We start from the raw sequence: 12,500 nt of genomic DNA, 5'->3' as shown, positions 1-12,500 counted from the left end.
TATAGTTTTTTTGTTATAAATCAAGCAATACACAAAACGTATGTGTGTCTATAACTGGAAGCATCATGTACATAAAATAAAAAAACATGTATAAACCGATGAATGCGAGTAATGTTGACTCTGAAATAATGGCATGTTTCTTGACATTTACCCTATGTGTGTATTACTGCCTGCCACTTTAGATGTATACAGTATAGACCGGCTGTAAGACACATCGGATGTAACAAAGTCCGTTTGTATGAAAGGTGCTGGGGGGGGTCCCGGCAGCATCTACTCTTTGTTATTAGAATGTTCCGCTTGTAAGAAACACGGATGTATGAAAGTCCGTTTAATTATTTGTACGAAAGGAAATCTCTGGTCCCGAGTAGCACCAATGGCCGGTTATAAGAAAATAAGTTTAGCTGAATACCTTATAATTTTTATTTTTTTACATTTTAGAGCTCCAATTTACTTTGATCCACATTTCGGGATGTGTTTGTTTGTTTGAGTTTTCTTTTCTGGTAAACAGCTAATTACAATTGATGAATAGTCTTCGATTGTCAAGTAGAAGTGGTGACAAATTGCTTAAGTATGCCTTGTATTGGACTCTGTAAACGGAAGTTATTTTGGGTAGTCACTGCCATGCATGAGGTCATGCAAGCTTACATCTACATGTATGTATGTGGCCTTTCTAATTTAGTGTGAGTGCTTGCACAGAAGCGAGGCAAAAGATGCCAATCAGTAGGCCTAGTGGGCCAAAAGACAACTCTGCTTGAATCTCCATTGAATATCGAGATGGCTGAATATATTTGTCATATTTTTTTTCTAGTACACATGTACTTAGTCTTAGAACAGAATGTTCTGATTTCTTTTCACTCCAAACAGATGACTATTCATTTCCTAGCTCAATTTGAGTCGAAGGAGGAGGGGTGAGTGGGGCGGGGATGAGAGAGACAGACAGACAGACAGATAGATAGACAGAGATAGTCTTACTTATAGGAGACTACCCAAACCACAAATTATGAAAGACAATCAAAATATTTCCGCTGGCTCATATATGGAGAAAAACCCTCTGAGCTTTCAACAATTTCAAAAGTCTGACGAGGTACATCACAAATGGTGATTATACTTCGAACCCTCTGAAAGAATTATCATTATATTTGCACGTTATTTTGTCTGAGATGTAGCAAATTGTCAAACATATGACATTCTCTCTTTATTTGAATCAATGCCTGTTATTCGTCCGTTAGCTGGATTACCATCATTATTTGTTTTACTGCTTTTGGAAATAAAAACTTTGAAGATAAAATGTCCTTGGGTTTTGTTGTTCTCTCTCTCTCTCTATCCCCCTTTCTCTCTCTCTCTCTCTCTCTCTCTCTCTCTCTCTCTCTCTCTCTCTCTCTCTCTCTCTCTCTCTCTCTCTCTCTCTCTCTCTCTCTCTCTCTCTCTCTCTCTCTCTCTTCTCTCTCTCTCTCTCTCTCTCTCTCTCTCTTTCTCTCTCTCTCTCTCTCTTTCTCTCTCTCTCTCTCTCTCTCTCTTTCTCTCTCTCTCTCTCTCTCTCTCTCTCTCTCTCTCTCTCTCTCTCTCTCTCTCTCTCTCTCTCTCTCTCTCCCTCTCTCTCTCTGTGTTTGTGTGTAATACAATTTAAACATACAAAAACGAGTAAAGGCGAAAATAGTGTTAAAACATAAATTTTACATAGAAAAAACGATTGACTGGTTATAAGAAAGTCGACCTTGCAATATTTTCTTATATCCGGTCAAACCGGTTACAGAAAACACCGGATATAAGAAACCTACAATATTGCAAGGTCGACTTTCTTAGAACCAGTCAATCGTTTCTTACAACCGGTCTATACTGTATATACATAGAGAGAGAGAGGGAGGAAGAGAGAGAGAGAAAGAGCGAGAGAGAGAGAGAGAGAGAGAGAGAAATAGAGAGAGAGAGAAGAGAGAGAGAGAGAGAGAGAGAGAGAGAGAGAGAGAGAGAGAGAGAGAGAGAGAGAGAGAGAGAGAGAGAGAGAGAGAGAGAGAGAGAGAGAGAGAGAACACGCATAGTTGATTAACGCAAATTTATTGCAATGAAACAAACAAGAACACGAACACTTTCTGTGCTTGAAATATAAATTCGTTCCAGTTTATCTTGGATTCTTGTCATTGGGCCTCATCAACTTAGGAGTAAAAAAAAGAAGAAAAAAACAACCACACACACGTACACAACTTAATGTAACTGAATGGAATTTGGTGCTCTGCAACTGAAGACGAAGAAGAAACTCATTGCGGCATTGTGAAATTGAAATTGAAAACTCCTCCATGAATGGGCGCATCAAAGGTCACTGCTGGCTGGCGGAGTGTGTTTCCGCCTGAGGCCGAGGCACTGGAATCTGCGTCATCAGTAGTTGACGTCATAGCTCCCAACTTTGAGACTGTGCAAGTGCGCGTGGTTGACAGAATTCGGGAAACTTGCAGTTGCTGGTTGTCGGACATTTTCGCGTAACTGAGTACAGACTGAATGTTTTTATGTCCTGATTTCTCCATTATATGGGTTGGGGGAACTCCAGAATCATTGAGCTTCTGTAGCAGCGTCTTCCTCGCCGAGGTACCCGAGATTCGTTTACTTGTGGTGGAAGATATCTCGGACGCGGCCGCCATTTCTTTCATCAAACTGCCGATTGTGTTCACTCCCATCGGCATTGCACGAAACCATTGTTTGCCTGGTTTCGGATTATGGACGCATGTGAGGTAGAACGGATAGTTGGAGCCGCATGTTTCTGCAGGGCAAAGATCTTCACAGGGCACCGCTCAGGGTTTTCAACATCTTCATACGCTCGCGGTTTTGCCCTGACATCCTGCCTGGAGACCCCTGTTCTTGTTTTCGTGGTTCGCTCGTTGAATTCCAAGAAGCGGTGGCCACTGCTGTCCATCTGAACAGTTACGTCGGACCAGCACATCTGGCGATGTTCGGTTCTTGCCCGCATTCCAAAGTGGAGGCAGTTCAACCACCACAGGGTGTTGATTATGGCTCTTGGTGTGGACACTCCCAACTGACCAGAGTCCCACAGTGTGTCCACCTCTTCGTCCGTTAGTGCACACGCTCTTTGAGGTAAGTTCAGGCTTTCCCTGCTGATTTCAGCTTTTTTGTTTGCTTTTTGCAACTGCTCGAACGTTTTCAAACAGCGTATCATTGCTGGAAAAAATCTTGCCTTTTCCGTTCGCTGCCATGTGCCGATCGACGGCGGACAGAAATCCTCGAATCGTACCTGGTTCATATTCATCTCCATCTTCGCGTTTCACCGTTGTAAGAAACTTGACAAGAATGTTTGCAACAAGTTTTGGATCCTCAATTTTCGCTATATCAGCTGATCTCATCTGTTTTGCAAACTCTTCGGTTTGAAGAATGAAATCTGAAATCAGCCGTATCACATGTTCAGTTTTTCTTTTGGTGTTGGCGTTTTCTGTATCGGTGATGAGAGCGTTCACATCGTCATCAGTCACTTTCTCGAATCTCCTTTTTTTGGGCGCAGCGGCCATTAAATTTTCGTCCTCTTCATTGAAGTCTTCTAAGAAAAAGTCGCTTATCAAATCAAAATCGCCGTCCATCTTGACGAACGAACGTTGGCGTGTGAATACACAACCGGAAATAGATCTAGATCTAAATTGATCTCTATGACCCGTGCCTTGATACCATTGAGATCATAGGAGATGCACAGCAGTGCCGATACCAGGTTTCTTTAGCTTCACTTTAAAATGATATCAGAACGATAGTTATATATTCACTTGAAAGTGAACACAGGAGAGTTGTATACTAAAGTATTCGTATTCGTATTAAGCAGCATGGTCTTAACATCTGGCCAGCAATATTCAACTCATTCACAACAAAATTATGACACATAGTTGCTTTTTTGTGTGTTGAAATTAGTCAGATAGAATCGTAGCTTATTATCTGAAGGCAGAACACAAACTCATACAATTGTGTTCATTATATATTAGACAGACGGGCGCAATGGCTTGGTGGTAAGATGCCAACCTCCAAAGCGGAAGGTCGCGGGTTCGAATCCCGGCCGTGAAGGTAGAGATTGTTCCGATCTCCCAGGTCAACGTATGTGCAGATCTGCTAGTGCCTTATACCCCTTCGTGTGTACACGCAAGCACAAGACCAAGTGCGCACGGAAAAGATCCTGTAATTTATATCAGAGTTCGGTTGGTTATAGAAACACGAAAATACCCAGCATGCTTCCTCCGCAAGCGGCGTATAGCTGCCTAAATGGCGGGGTAAAAACGGTGCAACAACACGAGTGTACGTGGGAGTTTCAGCCCACGAACGTAGAAGAAGAAGAATATACTGTGTTAGAAAAAAGTGTCAATCCTAAAGAAAAGAAACATTAACAGGATTAGGACACAGAACGCGCACGGCATACTCGTGTCTTTCAACAGGCTACAGGTGAAGGAAACATTTGCTTTCGTCAGCCGCTGTTTTCAGTGAAGTTGTCTGCAGATCTGTTTACCCTTGGCTGTCAGATTCCCACCCCGCTTTCAGGCCACTTTCCTGCTCAGATCATGTTCTGATGACGTGAAACCCGCTCTGTCGTGAAACTCAATCCTGTTAAGAGGAAAATTCAAGCATGCAGAACGAAGGCAGAACAATTCAGACACTCACAGAAACATATTCGCACACATCCAAGGACACACACATAAACACTAAATAAATAATAATAGAAATAGACAGACAGACTGACGGACGGGCAAACACGCATGCGCTCACACACCACCAACCGCTACCGACACCTTTTACAACTATTCAATTGTGACAGCACCTTTGTAGGCTCCAAGCCAGCTAGGCCTACCGTGCACCCCCCTCAGGATCCAGCTTCAGTAGGCTAGAGATATTCATTGGGGTCTACTGAACACGTTTTGACAAGTTCGCCACGAAAAAACTCATTCCCACTACTACTTATGCCCCTTTGTTTAAGGGTACCCCCTCGAACACTAAATTTATCTGTGAAATCACAACAATGCACAGTTGCAATGAATGAACAGAGAACCACTTTTTGAAATCAAAACAGTTAAGTTGATCTTTAATCTTGTAAAAAATACCTATTACAGTGTTCAGTGTTTGATAGGTTGGCTGTAGTGATGCTTTATAGGCTCAAACCGTCATTTTCACAGTGCGCAAAGCTTGTCAACTTTGATGAGTAAAAGGCTTCAACAAATTTGGGTTCTCTGTTTCATTTTTTAGAAACTACAATGCCTTTGGATAATTTCAAGCCACATTTGGAATTCCTGAGAGGATTTGTTGCGACACCAGATGTGATATTTCTCCCCTACCCCCTAAACGTGAAATTTTAGGAAAATGTCAAAAAACATTTTTCTTCAAATATTCATGATAACTTCTCACTGTTTTCCAATCAAATAACAAAAGTAATCACATTGACGACCAAAACAGTTCATTTGTCCATCTTTTAACAGAACTACAACATTATTATTGTCTTTTCAAGACTGAAATGTAAAAAATAAAACAAAATGTTCAGATATAGACATCTATTCTAACTGTCTCTTACATATAGTGCTCTTGCTTCATAGTTTCCATATACAAGGTAGATTAACATAAGAAAGACAATCTAAGAACTAAATTAAATGTTTCTTCATGTAAGTGCAGAATTTTAGTCATAAATGCAAATGTCTCATGAATCAATTTCAGCTTTATAGAAATAACATGAACAAGTCATTGCAAAAAACTCTGTCAACTTTTCTTTCACACACACACACACACACACACACACACACACACACACACACACACACACACACACACACACACACACACAATCTTAAGACTGTTTTTGGAGCAAGAAAGTTAAGTTCACAGGACAAGTTCGTCCGATTCACAGTCAGATTCATATTCAAGTGAATCGTCTAGTCCATTAAGGAACAGTGTTGCCTCCTTCTCCTTCTATCCTTCCTCGTGAACCTCGGTGAGCAGGCTATCAACAATTGTCTGTGAGAGAACCAACTCTTCATTTTCTTCAGTCCAAAGAGGCTTAAGGATTCTATTGTTCAGCATCCTTCCATGACTATCAGTGGGTTTGGGAATCTCTGGGAGTGGCAGGTGAGCGCGCTTCCATGTGGCTGTCTGGTAGTTGGCCCTTCTTGCATGTTGTTTGGGGCTTTTGTGGCATAGAAGGCGCTGACTGAGTCACAGCCAGTAAAGGCGAGGAGAGAAAGCAAGACGGAACAGTGAGGTCGCGGGAGTTCTTCTGCAAGGGCAGCAATAATGAGCAAACGTTACCTATTTGTTTTGCCCGTGTCAAAGAGCAATGTGATTTCTCCTAGCTGGCCAGCATAATGCAAGAGAATGAAGAACACGTCGCTGTATGGACTCTTTACTTTGATGGTCTTGTAGCCTTTTTGAAGGCCACACTGGCAGTACAAGATGATTCTTGAGTCCATTTCTTCTTGGCTGGATGTGAGATCATTCAGTAGTTACCTTTCTGTCTTGGTGCCACCAGATGATGTGAGCGTGTATGCCTTGCCCTTGCTGACCAGAACAACATTCCTGCCTTTGAGTTTGTCTGCCATGGCGTCCCTGCTCCAAACCTCCAACAGAAATCTTATGAATTGCGACTTTTTTCCGTCATTTGACAAGAAGGCTGCCCAGTCACCCGGTCTCTTCATGCTGTCTCCAGAAGAAAAACAAATTGTCACCAGAACCCCTCATCTATACTCCAGACGAAATCTGTTTTCTTTGCAAGAACTCATAGACTTGCAAGCAGATCTGTCGAAACCTTGTTGGTACCTGAGCCTTCACAAAGGCTAGAAGACCATCAAATAAAGAGCCCAGACAGCGACGTGTTCTTCATTCTCTTGCATTATGATGGCCAACTAGGAGAAATCACATTGCTCTTTGACACGGGCAAAGCAAATAGGAAACGTTTGCTCAACATCGCTACCCTTGCAGAAGAACTCACGCGACCTCACTGTTCTGTCTTGCTTTCTCTCTTCGCCTTTACTGGCTGTGACTCAGTCAGCGCCTTCAATGGAAAGGAAAGGGAAAGGTATCCGGTCAAAATCCTGCAGCAGAAACCCAAGTTTGTGAAAACGTTCAGAAGAATGGGAGAATCATGGGAGATGAACAAAGAGCTGGATGTGCTGTAGAAGTTCAAATGCTCAATCTACGGTGTCACAGTGGCGATGCAGTACGCCAGATGCTGGTGGAGAAACGTGACTCAGGTGGAGTCATTCGAGCGGATCTGAACATTGACCTCGCCACATTTGCGCAGAAGCAGCTTGACTCAGCAGGGGGTCTCGAATAGCAGCTAGCATCTGCTGAAGGGACATTAAAACCCAAAAAACAAACAAACTCAAAACAATATCCGGCTTTTTGTTAAAGTTGAGGCGGCACTGTCATACCCTCATATATATGTTGATCAAAAGACCATCAAATAAAGAGCCCAGAGAGCGACGTGTTCTTCATTCTCTTGCATTATGCTGGCCGGCTAGGAGAAATCACATTGCTCACATTTCTGCCCTGCCACAAAAGCCTCAAACAACATGCAAGAAGGGCCAACTACCAGACAGCCACATGGAAGCGCGCTCACCTGCCACTCCCAGAGATTCCCAACCCCGCTGATGGTCATAGAAGGATGCTGAACAATGGAATCCTTAAGCCTCTTTGGACTGAAGAAAATGAAGAGTTGGTTCTCTCACAGACAATTATTGATAGCCTGCTCAATGAGGTTCACAAGGAAGGAGAGAAGGAGGAAGATGCACAACTTTTCTTTAAAATTCTGTGCAATGACTTTTTCATGTTATTTCTATAAAGCTGAAATTGATTCATAAGACATTTGCATTTATGAGCAAACATTCTGCACTTACATGAAGAGATTGTCTTTTACATTTCTTAGATTGTCTTTCTAAATCTTATGTTAATTTATCTTTAATATGGAAACTATGAAGCAAGAGCATTATATGTAAGGGACAGTTAGAATGGAATCCTTGAGCCTCTGTGGACTGAAGAAAATGAAGAGTTGGTTCTCCCACAGACAGTTATTGATAGCCTGCTCAGTGAGGTCCACGATGAAGCAGAGACGGAGGTACCACTGTTCCTTAATGGACTCAGAATCTGAATCTGGCTGTGAATCGGACTAACTTGTCCTGTGAGCTTGACTTTCTTGCTCTTAAAACAGTCTAAGATTGATCGTGTGTGTGTGTGTGTGTGTGTGTGTGTGTGTGTGTGTGTGTGTGTGTGTGTGTATGTGTGTGTATGTGTGTGTGTGTGTGTATGTGTATGTATGTGTGTGTGTGTTTATGTGTGTATGTGTGTGTGTGTTTATGTGTGTGTGTGTGTGTGTGTGTGTGTGTGTGTGTGTGTGTTTGAAAGAAAAAGTTTACAGAGTTCTTTGCAATGACTTTTTCATGTAATTTCTATAAAGCTAAAATTGATTCATGAGACATTTGCATTTATGAGCAAACATTCTGCACTTACATGAAGAAACATTAGTTCTTAGATTGTCTTTCTTATGTTAATCTACCTTGTATATGGAAACTATGCAGCAAGAGCACTATATGTAAGAGACAGTTAGAATAGATGTCTATATCTGAACATTTCGTTTTATTTTTTACATTTCAGTCTTGAAAAGACAATAATAATGTTGTAGTTCTGTTAAAAGATGGACAAATGAACTGTTTTGGTCGTCAATGTGATTACTTTTGTTATTTGATTGGAAAACAGTGAGAAGTTATCATGAATATTTGAAGAAAAATGTTTTTTGACATTTTCCTAAAATTTCACGTTTAGGGGGTAGGGGAGAAATATCTCATCTGGTGTCGCAACAAATCCTCTCAGGAATTCCAAATGTGGCTTGAAATTATCCAAAGGCATTGTAGTTTCTAAAAAATGAAACAGAAAACCCAAATTTGTTGAAACCTTTTACTCATCAAAGTTGACAAGCTTTGCGTACTGTGAAAATGACGGTTCGCGCCTATCAAGCATCACTACAGCCAACCTATCAAACACTGAACACTGTAATAGGTATTTTTTACAAGATTAATGATCAACTTAACTGTTTTGATTTCAAAAAAGTGGTTCTCTGTTCATTCATTGCAACTGTGCATTGTTGTGATTTCACAGATGAATTTAGCGTTCGAGGGGGTACCCTTAAACAAAGGGGCATAAGTAGTAGTGGGAATGAGTTTTTTCGTGGCGAACTTGATAAAACGTGTTCAGTAGACCCCAATGAATATCTCTAGCCTACTGAAGCTGGATCCTGAGGGGGGTGCACGGTAGGCCTAGCTGGCTTGGAGCCTATTAACACAACTGCCTCTGGCACTAAGATATTCACATGTGCCATATGTACCACACTATTACCACCATATTACCACCACATTACCTCTATATTACCACCATATCATCTTTTAATGCTTCTACAAACAACATTGACAACAACACCTTAACCAGCAACACCTTTGCCGTGTTTACCACACTACCGCCAGAACTAATTCTACCTTTACCACCACCAGTATTGACATACCAGCTTTACCACCACCAGTATTGACAATACAATGCAGCTTTAAAACCACCAACATGTTCACCACCACCACCATTAATGATAAAAACAATGTAAGACCATCACTTTTGACAAGATCAACTTCACCACCATCAGTTTTAACAGCAGTTCTCTTGCTACCACCATCTTAAACAAAACCATCATAGCCAAGAACACTTTTACTTCCATCACCTTTACCACATATACGAGGTATGATCCAAACAAAATGATCAAGCCGCTTTTATAAATTTATCAGGTCACTGATCATAAGAAGTAATGGGTGACCCTAAAAAAAAGTGCAACCCACAAAAACGTTAATAATAATTATTTATACATCTGTTGACCTAATCACTTCATATTTGAGGACATAAACTTCAGCCTATGCATGACCCTTCACAAAGTGATAATTGTATAGATCAAATGGTCTGACTGTTATGCAATTTCAAATAAAGTTGCCAATTTTGGTGATCGACTCAACAGTACGAGGTTTGAAATTGAGCAGTAGTCAAACTAACCCGATTTTAGCCCTCACGATTGTTATCTTTCTGGTAAATAATCAACATCAACGTCTGCTAACAGCCCTGCTATTGGAAAACAATATGCAGAATTCATTAATTCAATTCAATTCAATACAACTTTATTGTTTGAATGCAACAAGCATAATTTTGTTTTATACACACATTACCCATAATTACTCAAACACCAAAATGCCGGAACTCAGAACGTCCTTCTCTTCCATGAAAAAGCCAGTCTTCACAAAATAACGGCTGTTACTCACTTTCTAGAAGTCCAAATTATCCCATTTTTGCCCCACTCCTGTGATTCTGGTTGGTTGCTCTTTGGAAATCAGAATGTATGCCAAGAGGTTTCACTGCATCCCGGACCTCGAAAAAGCTTCGAAATCAGAGCTCAAAAGCAACCCCAAAGAAGGCTATCCTAAGGCCTTTTCTGATTGGCTCAGGCATTTGCGACGTTGCGTCCATGTAGGAGGAGAGTAGTTCTAAGAGCTGCTGTAATCTGGGCCAAATACGAAAACAGTCTCTGCGAAAATCACACTTGATCATTTTGTGTGGATCATACATACCACGTAACAGCACCATCTTTAACGCCATTACATTTACCTCCAAACATATTTTACAAAACCATTATTAACCCCACCAAGTTTGCCATCATCGTTTTTAACCCAAAAAAGGCAAGTTTACAACAAGTCCTCTCAGTGCAACAATAAAATCAGTTTACCATCTTAAAAAACAAAACAAAACAACGGATTACAGGATATTTTCCGTGCGCACTTGATCTTGTGCTTGCGTGTACACACGAAGGGGGATAAGGCACTAGTAGGTCTGCACATAAGATGATCTCCACAATTAACCCACCAGGCGGCCGCGACCGGAATTTGAACTCACTACCCCCGAAATCGGCGTATGCTGCCTGAATGGCTGGGTCAAAACGGTCATACACGTACAAACCCACGCATGCAAAACCATGAGCGAACATGGAAGTTTCAGCCCATGAACGAAGAAGAAGAAGAAGAACTCACGACCTACCGATTAGGAAGCCGATGTCGTATCCACTAGGCCACTCCGCCCGTCGGCATAAACAAGAACGAAGTTACCACCACAATGGTAACCGAAGCGGTACCAGGAAAATGACACAACAAAGCCAAATCTGTGCATAGGCCGCGCGTGACTGGATGTCAATGGATGTATTTTGAAAAGGGTGGTTCATCTTTCTTTTCTGCCAACCACACCTTTTTTTCTGTCTCTGTTTGTGCAAACAGGTTATGTATTTTATCCTTGTAATTTCTCGAGGTCGCTGCATTTCACAAAATGTTTACTGGTATTAAGTACTTGTCGGAAATGTTCAAATAACGTAGCATTCAGGCATACAATACTTTTTTTTTCAGCACACACGCACATACACACACAGACACACACAGACACACACACACACACACACACACGCATACACACACACACACGCACGCACGCACGCACGGACGCACGAACGGGCACACACACACACACACACACACATACACACACACACACACACACACACACGCACACACACACACACTCACGCACGCACGCACGCACGCCCACACACGCGCGAGCGCGCACGCATACACTGGTAAGAGGTCAACGACTACGCTATGTGAAGTCTGAAAAGTGATGTGACGGTTTACATCATCGTCTTCACAGGAAGGACGGTGCATGTATTTTTAACAATTAATAGGTAACATGCGCCTTCAGTCGCCTTGTGTGGTGAGATATGTGCGCGATATAAATTCTCGTAAATAAAAAAAATAAAATAAAAAAAATAACAAAGGAAAACTCCGCGTCATGCAATGTGTAGGTCGCGCTTGACTGACGCTTTAAGGTAGTTTTGTGAATACGGGCTCATATTACATCCGTCACAAACTGATCATGTTTCTACAAAATATGGGTCGGGTTGGTGGCGAAAAAAAGGTGGATGACAAAGACCTGTTTTTGTCATCTCCATTTATGAAACGAGGAATTTGTATTTCGGGTGAAGTGTGTGTATAGAAAATGTGCATACAGCAATATTGGTATACGTGGAAAGCGTTTCATTACTCACACAAGAGCAGACCTGCTGTTAAATGTGTGGAAGAAGTTAATAGTTTGTGTTTGGTGATACAACTTGTGTTTAGCAGTATAGACTGTGCTTTACAGAGTAGCTCGTGTTAACAGAGCAATCTGAGACGTCTGTACTGAACAGAGTATATTGTGTTTACACACTTCAGTGTATCCAATGGTACAGTCTATGTTTAACAGAGTATCGACAATTCAAACGATGAACCCGTGTTTTGCCACTGATTGAAACAAAGCAGCGGACGTTACACGGAGTAGTTGGTGATTTACAAGAGTATACAGTATTTTGTGACTCAACACCAGCACGTTGTTTATCAAAGTAGAACTCAATCTGTGTCTGACAGCAGACCATCAAGCAGTGCTAC

The 12,500-nt window shown here is 41.6% G+C and overlaps 1 protein-coding gene across 7 annotated transcripts in view; it reads left to right on the top strand.

Annotated features, from left to right (window-relative positions):
* The window catches only part of LOC138974009 (uncharacterized), a 146,553-nt gene that overhangs the window by 49,894 nt on the left and 84,159 nt on the right, over positions 1–12,500 (top strand). Inside the window, exon 12 of one of the 7 annotated variants that reach the window (XM_070346701.1) lies at positions 1–322. This exon is cut by the window's left edge and continues 157 nt beyond it. The exons of the other annotated variants lie outside the window; for them this stretch is intronic. The gene's annotated coding sequence lies outside the window, so the exon portion shown is untranslated. Of the gene's footprint in view, positions 323–12,500 lie in introns of those variants that run through there. 7 annotated transcript variants of the gene reach the window in all.

The sequence above is a fragment of the Littorina saxatilis genome, linkage group LG8, assembly GCF_037325665.1.
Source record: "Littorina saxatilis isolate snail1 linkage group LG8, US_GU_Lsax_2.0, whole genome shotgun sequence".
Lineage (NCBI taxonomy): Eukaryota > Metazoa > Mollusca > Gastropoda > Littorinimorpha > Littorinidae > Littorina > Littorina saxatilis.
Note: the sequence above shows the minus strand (reverse complement) of the source record. Positions and strands in the feature narration are given on the sequence as shown.